This window comes from Rattus norvegicus, chromosome 1 (assembly GCF_021556685.1).
Source record: "Rattus norvegicus strain SHRSP/BbbUtx chromosome 1, alternate assembly SHRSP_T2T, whole genome shotgun sequence".
NCBI lineage: Eukaryota > Metazoa > Chordata > Mammalia > Rodentia > Muridae > Rattus > Rattus norvegicus.
The window spans coordinates 174074117-174081025 of record NC_141534.1 but is presented as its reverse complement, the minus strand read 5'-3'; the positions used below and the strand labels follow the sequence as shown (position 1 = coordinate 174081025).

At 40.7% G+C, this 6909-nt stretch overlaps 1 long non-coding RNA gene across 1 annotated transcript; it reads right to left on the bottom strand.

Moving 5' to 3' along the window:
- Positions 1 to 1894: 1894 nt before the first annotated feature.
- Positions 1895 to 6268, bottom strand: LOC134485160 (uncharacterized). Its single transcript, XR_015647332.1, has 3 exons — positions 3078 to 6268; positions 2187 to 2284; positions 1895 to 2095 (listed from the first exon to the last, which is right to left on the bottom strand). It is a non-coding gene; the product is annotated as an uncharacterized LOC134485160 (long non-coding RNA).
- Positions 6269 to 6909: the final 641 nt, after the last annotated feature.

Genomic DNA, 6909 nt, shown 5'->3' with positions numbered 1-6909 from the left:
ACCTTCAGTCTCTGCTCCCAACTTTGTTTCTGCAATACCTCCTATATTGTTGTTCCTCCTTCTAAGAAGGACTGAAGCATCCACACTTTGGTCCTCCTTCTTCTTGAGTTTCATGTGGTCTGTGTATTGTATCTTGGGTATTCCAAGCTTTTGGGGTAATATCCACATATCAGTGAGTGCATACCATGTGTGTTTTTTTGATTTGGTTACCTCACTCAGGATGATATTTTCTAGTTCCATCCATTGTCCTATGAATTTTATGAAGTCATTGTTTTTAATAGCTGAGTAGTACTCCATTGGGTAGATGTGCCACATTTTCTGTATCCATTACTCTGTTGAAGGACATGTGGGTTCTTTCCAGCTTCTGGATATTATAAATAAGGCTGCTATGAACATAGCGGAACACACATCCTTGTTATATGTTGGAGTATCTTTTGGGTATATGCCCAGGAGTTGTATAGCTGGGTCCTCAGGTAGTACTATGTCCAATTTTCTGAGGAAACTCCAGACTGATCTTAGTTGTAATTTATTTGTGATAGCATGTATTTTTGTTGATGATTGCATGAGCTTTAGTTTGTCATCACAGGATCAGTTGCTTGTGATAGCATGAATTCTGTGATAGTATGCACTTTGTGAAGGGAAGTATTTGGGGATAGTGTGTACTTTGAGATACTGTGTACTTTGCTTATGATAGTATATACTGTGTGATAGCGTGTATTTTGTGATAGGGTGAACTACATGATAGAGTGTATTTTGTTTGTGACTGCATGTATGTTTGGTTGCAATAGCCTCTATTTAGTGACACTTTGTAATAGCATGAACTACATTTGTGATAACGGGTATTTTTGTGTTCCAACTTGTACTCTAGAGATACAGAACACCAGTGGATTGTTTTGCACGAAGTCTGAGATTAGAGGATGTTCATGTCATCTGGCAGGAACTCAGAAATGCCTGTCGGGTGCTCTGGTGCAGGGAGAGGTCTGTGAAGAATCCCAGGAAAGAGAGGTCAGCTCAGTCCCTTTTATATCTAGAAACACTACCAGCATGTCTGACAGGCAAATGCTGACTTTTGTACTCGTGTACACCTAAGCATCTGCTCTCTGCTCTTCCACTCAGGAGCAGTCAAACATCATCTGGGAATCCAGAAGGAGGAAATACTCAAAGAACTGCCTGCATCTCTGAAAGCACCTAATTCTGATGCTCCTGGTATGAGGGAAAAGGCTACACATTGAATAAGAATTTATAATTTCTGCAGAATTATGCAGTATAGGTTATGAATCTTACTGTCAAAAATAATAAAAATGAATTGAAAATTTTACTTCCTGGGAGTGACCAAAAAGTAGGCAAACTCATTGACATTTCAAGCAGGGATGTGGAAGAATGGGTCAGACGGCAGCCTGAAGGTAGGCATCTTCTGTTCTCACTCTACTGATCAGGGATCACTCAGTACCAGTCACATGCTTAGAGGTGTATGTCAGGAAATTCTCTCCCTTTTCCATTTTACATGCTTTCCCATATTTTCCCAAAAAGTATAAGTATGCCTTCACATGCACATGTCATAGGACAAGAAGTTATTTTAAGCACAATTTGAGGTAACACATGCGTTTTATATATACCCCAGTTGTCCCAGATTGAGCTACTCCACTGGTTACTGGTGCTTACACTATTAGTAATGCCACACAAGCAATGTCACATTTCACTGCCTGGACCTGTTTCTGGGTTTTTATTGGGCCCTTTAGGTAACAGCAAGCAGTGTCTTCATGCCTTAAATTTCTTCTTGTGAACATAATAGAAGTTCCTAAAATATTACTTATTACTTATGTAATTACATATCACAACGCAGAACATATGTAATTACATATCACACACAACACAGGACAGCAGACAGACACTATTTGGGCATCTAAAACATACACGTTTTATTTGGCAAAGGTATCGCAGGTCAAAAATTAACAGCAAGAAGATGGCTAGAAATGGGAAACACCTAAGGAAAGCTTTACTAAGGAGAGGAACTCAGTCTTGAGTCCCGACTAACTCTAAGACTGTCGATCTCCAGGTCTAGCAACTCCCACACGCTTCCTGTTTTCTTTGGAGCCTGAAAAATTTAGAAAGGTAAGAAAGTAAAAATCTTACTTAAAGTCATGTTTAAGACAAATGCTTTAAGAAATCAACATAAAAATGAAGACCTTGTAAAGATGAGGCTGTACTCAGTTGGTAGACTGTTTGCCAAGGATGTAAGAAGCCCTGGGTTCAGTCTTCAAGCACTAAATAAGTAGGAGATAACCTGACAGTGAAGACAATGAGGACAATGAGACAGTGAAGACAATGAGATGCAGAAGTTCAAGGTCTTTCTCGGTTACATAGCAGATTTGAGGACAGCTTGAGCTACATATGACCCAGTCTGAGAGGGGTGGGGGAGAGAGAGAAAGAATCCCTAAATACAAAGTCACATGGAGTTCAAGTCATAAGTGTGATGAGCTATAACTCTGTCCACTCAGGGACAGTTAACAGAGGGAAGTAACTGTGTGTTGGTGAGGATGTGGAAAAAAGAGAATCCTTTGACACTGCTGGTGGGAATACAGATTTGTTTAATTATACAAATATTTAATAGAGTGAAAAACACCATAGTTTTAAAAAAAACCAAGATGTAAACCATCATAGGATACATGAGTCCTTTTCTCTCTCTCCCTCCTTCCCCCAACCCCCTCTGTGTGTGTGTGTGTGTGTATGTGTGTATGAAATCTATACTTCACACATATCTGTACCCCACTGTTTATGGCATAATTCATAATAACGAAGACACTGTTGCAACTCAATTATTCATCAATAAATGAACAGACAGTATTGCTTATGCATATAATGGGATATCAAAAAGAAGGAAATCCTGAATTTGCAAGCAATGGATAAGCCTGGAATTTATGTTAGGTGAAGTAAGACAGACAGACAGAAAAATACTGCATTCTATATGAGGAAACTAAAAAGAGCAAAATGTATTGAAACCCCACAAAAGTTGTTAGCAGGGGTGGGGGAGGGGCTAGTGAATTGGGAAGATGTAGGTCAAAGGGTATAAACCTTACTTGATGTTTCTCCTGGCCATGAGCTCATGGTCCATCTCGTGCAGGATAAACCTAGAGGTCAGCTTACAGCATGAGCAGTAGGGTGAACCATAGAGAGAGCCAAAAATATGAGATGACAGATGAGTTAGCCTACCATATCATTACACTGTAGAAAAGAACCTAGTCTATATAATAAGAATAAGGAATTGTATAATCTACATGTATATCCTGCATATGTGCACTCTATGCAACTGGTTAGCTTTACAATAATCATACATTTGTGAACTTGATAGATTTCGGAGCATTTAAGAAGCTGCTCTATACTCAAGAGATTCTAATTAAATATTTAGAAGTGTTTGATTAAGTTTGAAATCAACATTTAAATGTTTGGGAAAATTTAATCTGTAGTGAATAAATTTTATTTATTAATTGTGTACATGCTGTGTAGTAATATTCAGTAGGATGTTATTAATATTTAAATAAGGCATAGATTTCAAGGTTTAATAAACTGGAAGATAATGATAATAATGTTAACTCTATAGGAGTAGCAATTTTTTGACATAAATTACTCTCATTGCCATGAACTGCACAGCTTTAAGATTGAGCTGATTGGGTGATGGGGAATGAAGAGAAGACTGGGATCTGGAGCCAAGCTGTCTGATGAGAGGAACTAGCATCCTAGAAACTCACAGTGTGTATACCTTTATTGTTTATTTTAATTTTTGTTTATTTATTGCTGAGATAGGAGGTGGTTTAGCTAATCGCAGTTGGAGTTCTCTGTAAGGGAGCTAGCTGTCTCAGCCTGCAGTCATCCAGGAGACCATGGTTAACATTTTTGTATACAGTCATCATCCACACTCTGACCTAGGGAAAGCCTTTCATTCCCATGGGTCGAGACAGTGGGGTCCCTGATAAGGCAATGTAAAATGAATTATATATTCTAGCATTCCCATATAAAAGACACATAGTCCTGGTATTTTATTTACAAGCTGTAAGCCTTGATTGAGTGAGTTTCGGAGCTATTTTAACTTACATCTCAGTTATATGTCCCTTCTTGCTGTTTCTCCTGGCTGTGAACTCATGGTCCATCTCCTCTGGCAGCCTCCTCCTCTCTCCCTGTCCCTTCTCCTTCCTCCTCTGGTCTCTTCTCAAACCCCTACCTGGATCCTCAAGTTTTACCTTTCTCTCCCTATTGCCCCAGGCTCTGGCCTTTTATTAACCAATTAACTTTAAATTGAAGAGCAAGGGTTACCTAGCACCACTTGGTGTAGGTAAGAATCTCCTCCTAGTGGCAACCAGATCTTGGGGGCCATAGTTAGCACTTGAATACATAGCATCACCAGACCAACCCACAACAGGAAGGCTCATGTCAACAATACACACACACTGAGGACTTCTTTTGCTCTATACATCTCACAATGGTAATGAGCTAAGCATTTTCCTTAGTTGTCTTATAAAAGAATGGCTTGCTACTTTGGGTCCTCAGTTTTGCCATACAAGTTTTAGGATTAGTCTGTGTTATTTTCTTTGAAATTGCACTGAATATATTAATATGGAATACATTTTCCGCTTTATGAGAGAACACACAGTATTCTGCTTCTATGTCAAAAGAAAATGCTTCCAACATCCTGGGAGCAGTTAGGATGGTATCTTTTTGCATTTGAGGAATCTGATAAGAAATCCAATGTCAATTTTATTTTCCTCATTTGCATATACGTGCCTGGCAGCGTATAAGAGGACTTGTTGACTTTTTCCTCTTCCTGTCTCCACCCCCTTCTCTCTCCCTCTCACTTTCTTTATGTTCTCATATGTTTCTGGCCAGCCTCTCATTTTCTCTGTGTCCTTCCGTCTCTGCTTTCACTGCCCTCATGGCTCTGTCTGCCTCTACCCCTTCTCCAGGTCCTCACTCCCCTCCCTTCCCCTAAACAAACCTCCCTTATCCCAGTTCTGTTATATGGTGTGACTTCTCTGTGAGACATGGGCCCACCAGATACCCTCTTACCGTAGCCACTGCTGCTTTATACTTCCTAACAAGGACTCCCACTGTTGAAGGTGAAATTAGTACCTCACATAGGTATCTGTAACCCCACTGAAATTTCAAAACCAAGTCTTATTATGTAGCCAGTGCTGGTCTGGAACTGAAGATCTTTTGTCTCTTCTGGCCAGGTATCAAGATTACATTTGTACATCTTCACGCCCAGCCCTGTTGACTCTTTAAAGCATATTAACTCTTACATCTCAGACTCTGTCTACAGCCATTGTGTGCTATGGGAACCTTTGGTAGGATGCTCTTGTGAGTCCCAACATACCAGCAACCCCAGCCAACTCAAGGGAAGCCTTGCCTCCATATCAGGCTCATGCTTCTCCAGTTTCCTTCCCCTTCACATAGCGAGACAGCCATTGTTGAATTTGTTTGCAATTTCTAGTGCCCAATGCCTTTCATGGAAAGAATACCTCACCATTTCTCCCAACAAGCCTGAGCTCCATTCTGGCAAACTGGACTTTGTCTACCCTCAAAATCAAAATGTTGAAACTGAGGGACTAGAGAAATGGCTCAGTAGAGAGGAGTTCTTGCTGTACAAGTATGAAGACCTGAGTTCAAATCCCAAGGATATATTTTAAAAGCATGGCTATGAGGCCTGTAACACTAGAACAATGGAGGGGAAGGTCAGGAGGCTCCGTGGAGCTTGCTGTCCACTGGGTAGCTCCAGGTTCAGCAAGAAATCATGTTTAAAAAGATAGAGGATAGCTCTTTTGATGTCTTCCTCAGTACATACGTCATACTCACATATATATGAAAACTTGGGGCCTAGACTATAGCTCAGGTGGTAGAGTGCTTGTCTAGCATACACAAGGTTCAATCTCAGCACTTGGTGAGTAGAGGCAGGATGATCAGAAGTTCAGGGTCATCATAGTATAGAAAATTCAAGACTATGTGGCCATCTCAAAAACACAGGGCCAATAAGATGGTCTAGTGACTAAAAACACTTACACCCAAGCTTTACAATCTGACTTCAGTCCTTAAAACCAACATGATAGAAGGAGAGAATCAGCTCCTGAAAGTTGTCATCTGACCTTTACTTGTAATGTGGGACAGATAAACACACAGAACATAAATACATGTAATTTTATTTATTTTTTACTTATCCACTTCATATTTTGATCACTGTGCCCCTTCTGGTCACCCTCTCCCACAGTCCTTCCCCTCCCCTTCCCCTTCCACTTCCCCATGCCCTCTTCCCTTCTCTTCTGAGCAGGTGAGGGACCCCCTGGGTATCTCCCCACCCTGGCACATCAACTCTCTGAAGCTAGTGCATTCTCTCCCACCAAGGTCACACAAGGCAGCCCAGCTAGAAGAACATATCCCGAGTACAGGCAACAGCTTTTGGGGTAGACCCTTCCACAACTCCAGTTGTTTGGGACCCACATGAAGACCAAGATGCTACATATGTGCAAGGAAGCCTAGGTCCAGCCCATGTATATTCTTTGGTTGTTAGTTCAGTCTATGAGAGCCCCAAGGGTCCATGTTAGTTGACTCTGTGGAGTAATATTCCCTTAGAGGCTGCAATCCGTCCTCCTGTTCTTTCATAAGAGTCATTGTTTGGCTGTGGGTGACTGCAATATGTCTGAGCCAGCTGCTTGGTGTAGCCTCTCAGAGGACACCCATGCTAGACTCCAGTCTGCAAGCATAACAGAGTATCAATATAGTGTCAGGGATTGGTCCTTGTCTATGGGATAGGACTCAAGTTATTGGTTGGCCATTCCTTCAGTTTCTGCTCCTAAATAAATCAATAAATAATAAACAAATGAATATAATTTTAAAATAAAAATTTAAACCCTTATACTTCTATAC